At 50.3% G+C, this 13,860-nt stretch overlaps 1 protein-coding gene across 10 annotated transcripts in view; it reads right to left on the bottom strand.

Annotated features, from left to right (window-relative positions):
- Positions 1–13,860, bottom strand: part of PAK3 (p21 (RAC1) activated kinase 3) — a 242,280-nt gene that overhangs the window by 101,127 nt on the left and 127,293 nt on the right. For 8 of the 10 annotated variants that reach the window (XM_045995444.1, XM_045995446.1, XM_045995448.1 and 5 more), the window contains exons 1-4: positions 11,990–12,198; positions 10,987–11,052; positions 10,758–10,867; positions 5,268–5,415 (exon numbers count right to left, since the gene is read on the bottom strand). The exons of 1 other annotated variant lie outside the window; for it this stretch is intronic. The gene's annotated coding sequence lies outside the window, so the exon portion shown is untranslated. Of the gene's footprint in view, positions 1–5,267; positions 5,416–10,757; positions 10,868–10,986; positions 11,053–11,989; positions 12,199–13,860 lie in introns of those variants that run through there. One more of the 10 variants, XM_045995442.1, reaches the window with a different exon arrangement.

Here is a 13,860-nt window from a genome sequence, read left to right as displayed (position 1 = left end):
TATTGTAATGGATGAATGGGTTATTAACTGTTTTGGAAAGTCTAAGATATCATATAAATGCATGGGGGTGGGTTGGTTCACTTAGCACTTCACAAGGCATCCAAGTGAATTCAGGCAGATGCATTTTTCTTTCCTTCCTAAAATTCATCCAGTCCTGTAAAATTACATAAATTGCTTTTGGTGACTCTCAGCATATCCACAGAAATGGTCAAATGTAAATTTGCCAGGCTATTTCTCTAAAGCCATCTCTGGAGGAGGTGGTGGCTAAATTTTAACTCAGTATAAAATTTCCATTGAGGTCTATAGCTCACTTTCCTTCCTCTACCTTAGGCACAGTTGACAAAGGGCTCTGCTACACCATGGAAAGATGGCACATCTTGGGACTGGGCAAGAGGTCTATGAAGAGGTTTGCTTTGGGAAATGACTGCCCCACATCCTGGCTGCTGTTCCCAAACACCCATGTGCTCTCAAGGCTTTGGGAGGCTAAAGACCACTGGCTGATAAAGAATGCTCCAATCCCAAGCTTCAAGACTGTTAACTTGTGCTACTGTTGCATGATGAGATCATCTTTCCCACTGGAATGATGGTACCTCAAGGGCAGGGTATGTTTCTTTCCTCCATCTGAATCTCTTTCTGGGTCTAGCACTCGATAGGGCCCCCAGAACATCCTCAGTCTCCACTGGGTAATGTCACTGGAATTCTGGGATTGAGGAAGACAGGCATTGGATCTGTCCTGACACACTGCTGTCCACCCATGTCTTTCAGTTTCTTACTGGAGTTTCACAAGTAGCTGCTCTGGACCTAGCATCACACTAGATCGTGGGAATCCAAAACAAGTTAGACGATGTGGTCTCTGCTTTCCAAGAAGGCCTCAGTCTAATCACAGGTGTAGAGGGTAATGTGTGGTATTTCAGAGTACAGGCTTTTCCCCACGGTGCTAGAGTCCATTATCAATGGGCAGCTTGGGCCTAGTTTGCCCTCATCTTTCCTCCAGAGAGATTCCAGTAGGGGAAGCCACAGATTAAGGAGGCCCCTACAAGGTGCTTTCATGTTTCTAAATCTCTCATCAGGAATTGGGATGGCACAGGATTCTGGCACCATGCCCACCAATTTACTGGTTGGTTCACTCCTGGGATTTGCACTTCTTTTTACCCTCTTGCAGGGAAGTCTACAGTCTGCCTGGAATGCAAGGAAGTTTCTTCAGTTTGCCTTTATCCACGCCTACTGAGAAATTTCCTCTGTTAACTTGTCAGTAGCAGCTGCTGAAATTCCAGTGGGGTCTATGTGTGCACATACAGAACCTTGAATACCGCATTCCAGGGCTAACAGGGGAAAAGTCGACCTTGCTAGGCTAGAAGTGCCTACTGGAAACAGCAGAGAATTCCAGATGAGAAACAAAAAAATCAGAGACCTACTCTTTTGCCTAGGGAACCAGTGTGAGTGCATAAAGAAACACATGTATTACCTTGCCCCCCCAATACTTGGGAGAGAAAGGAGGTGGCAAGTTAGGCCGTAAACATCCAGAAAATAAACCACCTAAACCCCAGCCCCTTTTGGGTAGACCAGCTAAGATCTATTAGGGATGACTTCTGCAAAATAAAATTATGGCAAAAGGATGTAAGAGTTGATCTGTGGGTTTGAGTTTTCTCTTTTTAATCCTAGACATAAATTGCACTCCTTTCTGCTCTGGAAATATCTGGTCCCACGGGTGACCTGGCTGAGACCAACACTTTTCTGTCAGCCACAGGTTGTTGAAAAACCTTCTAGCAGGGGTGAGGAGAGCACTAGTTGCAAGCAGTGGGGGAGGGTAAAAAAAGTGACAACTGTGACTATGAACTCCCCACAGTGGGGTATGTGATGGTGTGTGTGTCAGTGAAAAAGTACGTGGCTGTGGCAATATCCATATAGGGCCATGTGTATGTTTGGGGATATGGGGCGTGTGCCTGAGGGTGGGGTCACTGTAAACCATGTGTGAGTTGCAGATGTGGGTGAGTGAGATCATCCCAGGGAAGGGGTATTAAGTCCATGTCCATGTGAGTAAGTGTCAGCATCAATGCACCCGTGTGAGAGTCCCCAGAAGAGCCTGTGACCGTTCAGGCGAGTTCGCTGAGCTAGAGGCGATGCATTTATGCTTCAGTGACTGTGTGGATATGTGGGCCAATGTGAGCAAGTATATCCATTTCAGGGGGAATGCTTTAGGGGGACTGAGAATCCGAGTGAGTGTGAGTCTGCATGGCCATCCACGGCGTCACCAGCAGTCCGTGTGTGAGTGCACAAACACATTTACAGGAATTGAGGGCGACCATGTAGATTGTGCGGGTTGGAGGGGGTGTGCCAGCGTAAATGCAGGTCACTGACTGTGCAGGTCCCCACGTGTATACTAGAGGGAATGTGTGTGGCAGTGTGAGGGTATGCCAGTATGAGAGGACAAGAGTGAGAACAGGCAAGAATGTGATCATGCGGGGAACGTGCCGGTGTGAATGTGTGTGATGCGGAAATGGTAGTGGGAGAGGGTGTACATGAGCGTGACAGAGTGTGATGGTGTAGGATTCAGTGTGCATGGCTGTGAACGTGAGCGTATGGAAGACCATGAAAATGTGCAAACATCAGTATTGAGGCAGGGTGTGCTGTAAGTGTACTGTATGTTGACGTGAATTAGCGGGAGTACTGAATGCGAGCGAGCGGATGGATGTGTTGGTGTGTGTCAGTGCGAATGCATCTTTGCAATGACTCTGAATATGAGGGCAGGGTGAGGTGTGTCAGAGAAAGTGGAAGTGTGTGTGCCTGTATCTGAGGGTACATGCCTGTGAGTTTGGTGAACAGCATGATCAGGTCTCAGCATGCAGGTGAGCAAATGAATGTGAATGAGTATCAAAATGAGTGTGTTTCCATGTGGAAGTGTGATTTTGTGTGAATGTGATGGAGGTGGGGAGGTTGTGTCCGTGCCAAATAATAGCCCCAGAGCATGTAATGCTGAGGGTAAGACTGTAAGATGGTATAACAGCTGAAACGGGTGAGAGTGTATTTATGGTGGGAACGTGCATGCATGTGCGTGTGTCCCTGCGAGGAGTTAGGAGCTGTGTCATTGTTTTACTGTGAGGAGGAAACCGTGACCACGCAAATGTGTTAGAATGTATAAAATCGAGGGTAATTATGGTTATGTAAGAAGTGGACAAGGGAAAGTTGGTGTAGGTCTGTGTGTAGACTGTGTGTGAGCACAGAGGAATTTGAGGGTCAAATGTGATTCTACTGTCAGCGTGGATATAGGTTAGAAGGTGTACTGTGAGTGTGTGAGCATGTAAGAAGAGGTAAAGTTGTGAGTGGGTAAGAACATGAGGCCGGGCCGTATGGCAAGTGTGGAGCGTGTGCCACTACAAAAACATGAATACAAAAATGGACATGGCAGTGTTTGCCCGTGAGTGCCAGCCCCCATGCAGCGTGTTTGTAAATATGTGGAGGATGAGGGGGTGGATGTGACCGTCACCATGAATGTGTACAGTGGGAAAAGTGTGAGCCAAGGAGGGATAAGGATTATGTGAAGGTCCAAGAGTACACGAGTGTGCTCCCGTGTGTGTGTGTGTGTGTGTGGACTGAAGCATGTGGGATGGTGAGAAACTCTCGAGGAACCATCTTTCCTCCCAAAGCCACAGCACGTGTCCAGTTATATACAGCACGTTACTTAGCCCCTCTCAACCCTGGTCTCCTGGTGGGCAAAACCATGATTGTAGTACCTACCTCGAGCTAGTCTCACTTTTATAATCAGAAACTAAAGCAGTAACTATTAGGAATGAGATACCTACCTTGCAGAGTTACTGTGGGATCAAACAGTCTCTTGCAAGAAAAATGCCCACCCCAGTGCTGGCAACCACAGACAATAAATACACGTTATTATTGGAACTGTCACAGAACACCTGGGAGAGACCCCTGGGCTCACTTCTGACTTGAGTGAGTTCTAGCTACCTTCTGTCACGCAAGGTCTGTAGAGGATCCCCTACCGCAGCATCTCTAGGATGCTGAATACATCAGTATCAGCAGGGCTGTAATTTCACACCCTCAAGATCCGGCTGAACCTCTGAAGCTTTCCCTTCATCAAGAGGCACCACCGAAACACCTGCCGCTGAACGGCACTTTTCCTTTGTCCAGTCGGGCCCAGGGCGAGCTCCGTGGGAAGAGGAACTACACTGTGTATTCCTTGTTTGTTTTCTCTTTTTTTCTGTTGTGGGTTTTTTTTTGGGGGGGGCGGGGGAGTTGTTTTTTGTTTGTTTGTTTGTTGTTGTTGTTGCTTTTTTTTTTAAAGTTTGACTTGGATGTTATGAGAGGTGCCAGGTTAACTGACAAATAGAAGTGCAGACAAAGAGAGGGAGGCATGTAAGATACAAACAGGTAGCTGGACGGCAGCATATGGCAACAGAAGGCTAGAGGGGTAGCTGACAGCAGAAGCCCTATTGGCTGTCTGAGGGGAAAGAAGGAGATGGCCATGGGACGTGAAAGAGGTGGAAAGGAAGAGAAGGGCCCAAATCAAAATGCTGCTAAGGAATTTTGGGCACTTGGGAGAGAGATGGAGACTTGTGAAATCGGGTCCCTACCCCTAATTTATGGTCTAGTTTACCTGCCAAGATGAATACTCTAGAAATCATGCAAGAATGATCGAAGGCTGAAGAGAAGCAAGGGCTATGTGGTACACTATGGGGTCAAGTGTTGTTGGAGCTGTGTTGGGGCGGAGTGTTCCCTGTTTGGTTGAGAAGGTAGAGGGAAAGTTCGGAAAGTTTTGGCCCATGAGGCCCGGAAGCTGGGATAGATGGGGTGGGGGTACATCTTGAATAGGAAGGTCAAATGAAGGTTGTAGAGCAGGAGAAATTTTGGGAACTGACTGGTCAGTCATTGACATGTGGCTGAAATGCCACTTTGACATCCAGAAAGCATGAGGAAAGGAAATGCCAGCTTGAAGGGAAGCATGTCAGTGGTTACATGGAAGTTCTTACATGGAGCCTGACAACTGCAAAGGTTTTGGCCATGACCGTTTGGTTGCTTATCCTACTCAGACCATGATGTAGGTCATGGCTACCATCCCCGTATTAGAGGTGGAGCAAACAGAGAGACCAAGAGCAACTATATGTGTCACAGTCCCCCAGAAAGAAGGGGCTGTGCTCCAAGGCCTGGCTCATTAGGCCCAGCCAGGGTCTTTAATACTGAGAGCTCTGGTGGAAAGGTGGCCTTCACCTGGGTTTGGAGATCCCTGACTCCCTGCTCTGGAACCCATTACTCACCTCTTATTGCCACGGCTGCAGGACCTCAGCACAGGTAGGCACTGACCATGAGAAGGGGCCAGGCTGCCTTCAACTCCCACGGACTCAGTGCTGGGCACGCCAGCTGCCACAAGATGCAAGGACTCAGCTGCTCTTTCTTGGTGCTAACCTGCCAAGAGAAGCATCGTGGGGGTGCAGGAACCTCTTGCTACACCCGCTACTACTCCCTCAGCCAAACCCCCAAACCTCACACACACACGCTATGGTGGATTTCAGAAAACCGCTCGAGGAGGCAGAGGATCGGAGAGGGGAGAAACATAAAAAGGGCTTTGTGAGGTCAGAGTCCAGAAAGGGCGCTGAACCGGGAGTTTCAGGTCGAGAACTGCTGTCACCTTGCCACTCACTCTGGCTCTGCCTGCTAGCTCGTGGAGAAGACCTGCTCAGCCGCCCTGGACAAGAGTCAGGAGGACTAGATCGCATGGAACAGATGCGAAAGAGCCGCATATTCGCAGGTGGTGGTCCAGCCCAGCGTGGGACAGAAAACAGAGATCATGGCAAATGCTCGTTGGCTCTGGGGACACCTAAGCTTCCCAAAGACCTAGCAATGCTTTCTGTTTCACTTACAGGTCCCCACCTCCTTCCCTTCTCAGCAACCTCCTTCACTGGGTGGCAGGGGGAAGCACTCGGAGGGGCCCTAATTTGCTATCATCTCGCAGCGCTGAAGGCCTCAGCCTCTGATCCTAACGGGAACCTCCTTCTGGCTTCCCCTGCCCCAATCTCCACTATAGGGAGGTCCTTGACAGTCTTTCTCAGATTTGTTAGGGAGAATATATCCTGGGGGTTTTCAGGGTGACTATTTACCTTATCTTCCCCCCAGAGGTTTCCATGTCCAACCGTGGAGGCAAGATCTTTAACCCCTCTCCTTTCCACCTTGCCCCACAATCGCTCGAACCTCTCAAGGAGACAGATATTCCCTCTGCAATCCTTCCTATCCTGCCCCCACCTTTGCTCCATGTGTCTGTCCTCTAAGAAAAGCAGCACCTATATGAGAAATCCCATCAAAGCAAAGGACCCAGGCTAGCACATGTCAGCAGATGCTGGAATGCACCAGGTCCTAATCCAAAGACACAGATGCAGGGGTGGCTAAAGGTGGAGCTAGTAAAACTGAACCCTTGGGGAGCCATGAAAAGCCCCAGGATTCCCAACTTCCCCTTGGTGAATGAGAAGACCAAGCCGTACCCCAGGTCTGCCACTTGCTCCTGGTGAGACTCCGGGGCCCAGCCACCCGTGCGTCTCTCAGGGGCCCTGGCATTCCCTGAGTGCTTCCCACTCACATACTCCCAGCTGCCTTTCCAGATCCCACCCACTAGGTCACTGAGTGGTGCACCCACCCCCTCCCTGGCTGTGTGAGCTCATCCTTCAAGGGAGCGGGGTGGGGGTAGGTGAGTGATGGCTGCCAAAGCTCCAGAGAGGGGCAAGACTGGAAGCAGGTTCAAGAAGGACAACCACAGGGGCGCCTGGGTGGCTCAGTGGATTAAGCCGCTGCCTTCGGCTCAGATCATGATCTCAGGGTCCTGGGATCGAGCCCCGCATCGGGCTCTCTGCTCCGCAGGGATCCTGCTTCCTCCTCTCTCTCTGCCTGCCTCTCTGCCTACTTGTGATCTCTCTCTGTGTCAAATAAATAAATAAAATCTTAAAAAAAAAAAAAAAGGACAACCACAAAGAGTCCCCTGAGCCCCAGGTGGGGGATGGCAGCAAGCACCCATGGGGGTGAGGAACAGTGCTGGAGGGCCAGATCGGGGTGGGGGGCTGTAGAGGCCCCAGCCTGGACCAACTGAACACCTCTGGGTTCCTGTGTGAGATTGAGAGCTTTCCGCAGGCCTGCCTCCACCTTGCCTCAGCCTCTGATGAACTGTACCTGCTTCAAATACACCAGTTGCATGGCTGTAACCAGTATGCAGAGCCTGGCAGGACACAGCACTCCACCTGGAGGGCACACTCCCCTCTCCTGTCCTGGGGGGGGTTTGTTGGGAGTGTGGAGATGTGTATTTCGTGTGTGAGTACACATTGGGGGGGTGTATCTTGTACCCCCATGGTATCTGGGTACCCGTACTTGATCAGGGGTATGCCTTGTCTTATCTATGTTATTTTGTGGGTGTCACGTCTGTATCACGTCAGGGGTGCAGTCCTGTTTATAGCAGGTGTATGGATACAGTGTCTGTACTGCACTGTGTAAGTGCTGCACATCCGCCCTGCATGGTCCATGCCTTGGATGTGTGTGGCATGTATCTAATCCTTACTCTGTATCACGAGGCTCTGCCATATTCTGCGTCTGTGTCCTGTTGTGTGTTTATACTGTTCTGTGTCTGCACCTGGGGCTTAGCCTCTTCCTGGAGGCTGGGGGTAGGTTTCACTGTACCCATTTTCTGCCTACCAGCACCCTAGCTTTGCTGCATTCCGGCTTCCTGCCAGTACCTCTGTCTGGGGACTAGGTGGCCACTTTGTTGTTGGGGGGTGTGTGTGTGGACGTGGGTGGGGGGGAAGCTGTGGTCAACCATTCTCTCTACCACAGGATCTTCCCATGCCAGGTGCCCAGCCCAGCACTAAAGACAGCAGGGAAAGGAGTTCTGGAACCTTTTTCAGGCCCAAAGGAAGAAACGAAGAGCTAGGGAGATGGCACTCTTGCTCAACCCCCAGTCCCATCCATATAGGAGAAGGGCCTGCAGGGAGTTGCAGCTGCCTCGGTTTCTCCTTCAGGCCACCTGGAAGCACTGGAGCCCTTCTCCACAGGGAGTTAACAGCTGCACAAGGGATTAGCACTGGCAAAGGGAGCTGGGCCATGGGATGCAGGAGTTCTGCCAAAGGTGTCCCCGCTGTGGTCACTAGAGGGCGCAATTGTGCCGGCAGTTAGCGGGTAGCGTCTTGAGGGTGCAGAATTCCAAAAAGTCCACCTGGCTCAGACAGAGATGAGGGAGAAAGGAGAAGGATAGACACCCTAAGCAGGCCTTCCTTCACCCTCATCCAAGGCCCTTCAGTTCTGAGACTGAGTTAGGGAGTTGGCGCCACGAGTACCTATCAGCCTCCACCCAACTGCGTAAGATTTGTATAAAATCCCCACAGAGCTTCTACAGAGCTTGTTTTTAGGGTCTCTAGCAGATTCTCCACTTGGGCTTCTCGTCTCCCTCCCGTTTCCTATTCACATGAAATAAAAATAAAACAATGCTGCTCAAAGAGATGAAATGTGTGTAGTGGCTGGGGGTTTGTTTTGTACTGTTTTCCCCCAAATTGGAGGGCATACCAAAAAGTGTGATTTAAAAGGGTTAATTTGGGGGGGGCGGGGGGGATGTTGTCCTATGGTAGATCTGCTTCATGACCAAGAACAAATGGACCCACTTCCTAAAATGTCATGACCATCTCAGAAACCACCTCATCCAATCCCATCATTCAAAAGACAAGGAGACTAAGGCTTGGAGAGGGGCAGAAGCAGACCACAACACCCCATTCCTGGCTTCCAGATTGGTTCCACCCCAGCTCCATGTCCTCTAGTCTCTAAAACACCTTCCTTCTCCAAATCCAGCATCTTCCCAGCTCAGGGCAAAACCCTGTCCTCCCTCCCTGCTGTGTGGGCTCCAAGATGGTCCTATTGTTATTCTGTCTCAGTGATCACCAGCCCAGGCTCTGCTGTGACCACACCTTAAGAATGGTCCCCCTTCCCCACCAGTGAATTGTTCCTTTCTTTCCAGTCTTCCAGGTCCACCTCCCCCATTTTGCTTCCCACCTGCAGACCCCAGCGGATAGGAATGCCATTTTGCCCTCACCACGTCCCCTGGGTGTAGCACAGATTGCCCCAACCTGCAGATAATTGACTGAATGTGCAAATCAGACATGGATCCATTGTACTGATTAACATTTCCAATTAAACTCTGGGTGAGGCTGCGTGTATTAGTGACCAGGGTAATCATTGCGCCGTATGTAAACGCAAATGCCTTCCAAGGTCCTGGGGCACAGGAGGAAGCGACATATTTCGGGAGGGAATGGAAACAGACCACCAGGCTCCAGGGGTTCCTTTGGTTCTCTGGTACCCCTAAATCAGATTTTAAATGTATGGCTATTACTTGATCACAACGTTCCAGTTTCACACCGGAAATGGAGGACTCTGGCCAGGCCAGCAGCTGCGTGTCCTTTCCTGCCCCCTGCTGGAGAAGCTGCAGAGTGCTGAGTTGGCAGGGAAGTTCACCCCAAGGCCTTGCAGAGGGAACGCCTAGCCTCTGGCAGGTCGAGACCTTGGGGGACAACAGAGAGCCCCAGAAGCCTCAACAGTTGCACTTACCTTCTAGGACAGGGGTTTTCACCATTCCTCGCCTAAACAGAGTCCCATGGGCCCCGGGGAAAAAGGGCATTTTTGGAGTTCAGGCAGACACCCGTGCCTGCAGCAGGGATCCCAGACCTGGCCCTGGCCCTCCCGTTGTTAAAAACAGTCAACCTACCTATCTTGGGGGGATATGAAGCTCCCCCTGCAATTCCCTTTGGGACCCTGCCCCCGCTCTTCTTTCTCCTTACCCAGGAGGAAAGAGCCATTGTGGAGTCTGCTGTTCATGGAGTTTCTTTTCCTTCCTATGACCAAAGCGACTAGCTCCTGAAGGCAGGTTACATGGATGGAAATGCTACTGAGTCCCTAAATATCAAGAAATTGTCCCCTAAGTCTGGGCTGAGCCACACGTGCCTGGACAACCACCATTTCTCCATCTCACCAGGAAAATCGGGGCCTTTGGGCTCCTGGTTAAGACCATTGCTTTCTTCTTGTTCTCTCTATGGCTTTGTTCCTACCTGCTCCATCTGAGCTTACCTGCGTCTAGACTTCTAGCCCTGATTTCTTTTGCCTTGGCCACCCTCTTTGACCTCACAGTAGCTTCGTCTCTGTCCTCACATAGCGGAGTCTCTGATGGGGGCGGCACCCCTCATCTCCCCCCCCCCTCAGTTATTCCTCATTTTTCTTGCTTGTCACATCTACCATCTTCTCCCCAAAGACCTCAGCATGCTAGTTTGCTTAGTATGCCAATTCAGCCTCTAACCAGACAACCTGTAACCTGCAGCAATGGTCGGAGCCTTTGGGGTGTTTTGGCCCCTTTTCCTGTATCTATATTACAAATGACCCTTCCATTTCCTGTTCAGTCTCTCCTACAAGGCCCACTTGCCTGCCTGGGGGCTTGGAGAGTCCACTCCTTGACATCGCAAGGTCCTCTGGCCTCGAGATTCTCAGCTGCTGGCTTTTACCCAGCATTCATGCCCGTCTCTTCTCATTTTGCCTTTTTCATGGAGGAGGGAAGTATGACATCTATATCCAGAAATGGAGGCTGACATGACTCTCCCTCCAAGCCCTGGCCTCTTAGTCATCCATTACCAGATTAAGCCCCTTTACCCAAAGGTGCCCCTGGTTAGGGGCCTCAAGTACCAAATCACAGACCTGCCCAATTACAATTTTGCAAATGGCCGGGTGAAAACCACACTGACCTTTATACCTCGGTCATCCCAGAACAGGGCCACAGTGTTGTCACCAACGGGAATGGACCTCCTTCTGTTCCAACACCTCAGACAGCCATACAGTTGGCCTGGATTTGAGTCTGCAAAACCATGGGGGGAGCAAGACTAACATGGCTAAAGGCTTCCCTGCTGAAAGCCATTAAAAAAAAAAAAACACTGCAACCACCCCTTTCATGCTTCCCCAAGCCAAGCCACTCACCCTTCTCTCCTCTGCTTCTACAGACCACAGCCTAGAAACCTCAAGTCCAGAGTCTGCCACTGGATTCTGGAAGGTGGGACCAAAAAATTAAGTGGGGTCTTTGGCTCTCTCCCTGCTGGCACCGCCCTCACACCCCGACCCTCAACCACCACCCAGGGAAGGAAAGCCTGCCAGAGCAAGAATCTATAATGTTCAATCCACCCCAAAGTGTGGCAGTCATCTCGCCAGAGCCAGTTCACAAACTGAGGGAAAGGCCCTCTGCGAGCTGAGGAGAGGGTAGGGGGCCCTGAACCTAATGACCCCTAGTGACCCCTGCTCTCTCTCCCCGGCCAAGACAAAGGCCAACAGAGGGGCCCCAGGCTTTTTAGGGATAGTACTGCATCATTCCAACCTCAACATGACAAGAAATGAGTCGTCCTGTCATTACCCTCCCCGGACCAAATAAGGGGAGAAAGCTAAAGAAAAATAAAAGGGCGCCCCAAAGAAGAAAATCGTCACTTTTTCTGTTTGCTCAGGTTGGGCTCTTCCCCCTCCTCCGGACTTGTCCCGGCCACGGCCACACCTCCTCCCCTTGGTGGTTTTTTTTTTTTTTTTTTTTTTTTTTTTTTTTTGGCGTGGCGGGGGGCTGCCCTTGCTTCTGTGGCTGGGGGGAGGGGGCGGGAAGATACTGTAGGACTAACGGGCTGACGTTGCTTTGGGGGCGGCTTTGGCCTCCAGCGGCCCAGGCCCCAGGTGGCGAGCCTAGGGCTTGCCCCAGTGCACCGGGGTCCAGGCCCTCTGAGAGTGGCCCTGACACACCCACTCGTCCGCGTCCGCCCAGTGCGAGCCCGAGAACTGCGCGCCGGGTCTCTCGGCTCCGGGGGCGCCACGGAGGGGACCCGAAGCTGGGGCGCCGTGAGAACAAGAGCGGGTTGGGAGGGGAGGCCCGGAAAGGCAGAAAATCTGCCCAGCAGCACCACACCCTTCCCCGAGCGAGCGGGGCGCCGTGAGTCGCGGGATTTACCTGCCACTGGTCCAGCCACCCTGTCCAGACCTTTCCTCTCTACCTCCGAGCGCTCGGGCTGGCGGGGCTGGGGGGGCCCGCAGCCGCAGCCCCGGGCCCGGCCCGCTCTCCCCGGCTCTCCTCCCGGCCTCGCACACCTGCTCCGGGCTGGGAAAAGCTGCAGCCCCCCGCGCGAGCCCCCAGACGGTGCGCTGCCGACAGCTGCCCGCCCGCGGCAGAGCACCGCTCGGCAACCGCTCCCTAGCTCCTGTCGGCTATGACGTCACCCGGGCTCTGCACCGCACGCGGGCCAATCAGAGGGTGAGCAGAAAACTAAAATCGCCCTGAGTGGGTTGCTGGGGACCAATCTTTTGTTTCCAGGCAGGAAGCGCCTGGGAGGGGGGAAAAACTGAAGGGGAGGGAACAGAGAGAGGGAAAGGAAAAGGAGATGGAAACTTCTACACTGTCAGGGTTGTCTAGACAGAGGTGGGGGCCATCAAGAGAGAGGCGCACCTGGAGAGGCTGGGGCATTTCATGGATCTTCCTTAACAGGCCTCTCTTGGGCAGACAGGAATTTCAGATAAATTTCTAGGGGAGGAAATCCGTCCAGCCACACCTGCACTCTTTACTGGGGGAAATGGTTTGGATTTGGGACACCACCTGTCAGGCCAACAGGTTATGCTGATGGAGTTCCTGGACTACGCAGTAGACTCTGGCAGATATGGCTGTGGCATTCAGAGATGACACGAAACACACATTTCAAAACACGGAGCATTATACAATCAATCAATAAATTACCTCAATTAGATTAGATACATAGATATATAGATATATTTAATTTCATTAAAATGTGGCTCTCCCTAAAACCTTCCGTGGCCTCTCATCTTTAAGAAAAAGCTCAAATTTTCCCCCGTGTGCAAAAATTAAAATGTAACTCCAAAAATCATCTCTTGCTACTTCGAAATCCATACCCCCCACCAAGGATTTGGCTAGATTGTATAAATTATGGTAAATCCCAGCAAGGAGACAGTAAACTGTCATAAAAAATGACAAAGAATGCAAAGTACTGCTTACCTTTGAATTATAGTGATGTAAAATACACCTACAGATATAATTAGAAGGGAACATTAAATCATCACGGTCAGGTAAAAGTTTATGGGTGATTTTTCCCTCTCCACTTTCAAACTTATTTTTGTGAAGACAAATATATCCTGACATACTTCAGTAATCAAAATGGGTTATGACCCTCCACTGTACACTTTTCTCCAATTTACTCAACACCCCATAACATCTGGCCATCACTTCTCCATAATGCTAGCAAAACAAGTTTTAAGACAGAGAGTGAACTAATACATATTTGCTAAGTTCCTTTTAGGAAAGTTTACACAACAGTCCTCTAGAGTCACAGAGACAACATCTGGAGAAGATGAGTGAATGGGATAGCTCTTTGGAGTAATTCATTTAAAATTATGATCATGCTGGAAGTTGAAAAAAGAACAACGAAGACCTTTCTAATCTAGGATAAAGCAGGAAAGAGTCAAAGACTAAGTAAACACATACTTCAGATTTTTTAAAGGATCACTTTTCATTTTTTAAAAATTTTCCTTAATTAAAAGATATATTTATGCATACATGACTATTATATGAACACTGTAGGAAGTCCCAGAGCTGGAATTTTTACCTAGATCTGAGTCCAAAGCCCATGTTTTTTCTAATATGATACATGGTATCATTGGCTCTGTTAAAATACATATTCACTTGAGAAAAAAAAAGTATACTGGATTTTTTTTTTAATCAGGCATTTTGAATAGTTTTGTGTGTGTGTGCTTGGTGGTTGTCTTCCTAATGCAAAAAAACTCTTCACCCTCCTCCTCAAATCCCTGATGAATAGA

This window comes from Meles meles, chromosome X, assembly GCF_922984935.1.
Source record: "Meles meles chromosome X, mMelMel3.1 paternal haplotype, whole genome shotgun sequence".
Taxonomy (NCBI): domain Eukaryota; kingdom Metazoa; phylum Chordata; class Mammalia; order Carnivora; family Mustelidae; genus Meles; species Meles meles.
This window is presented reverse-complemented; position numbering and strand designations above follow the sequence as displayed.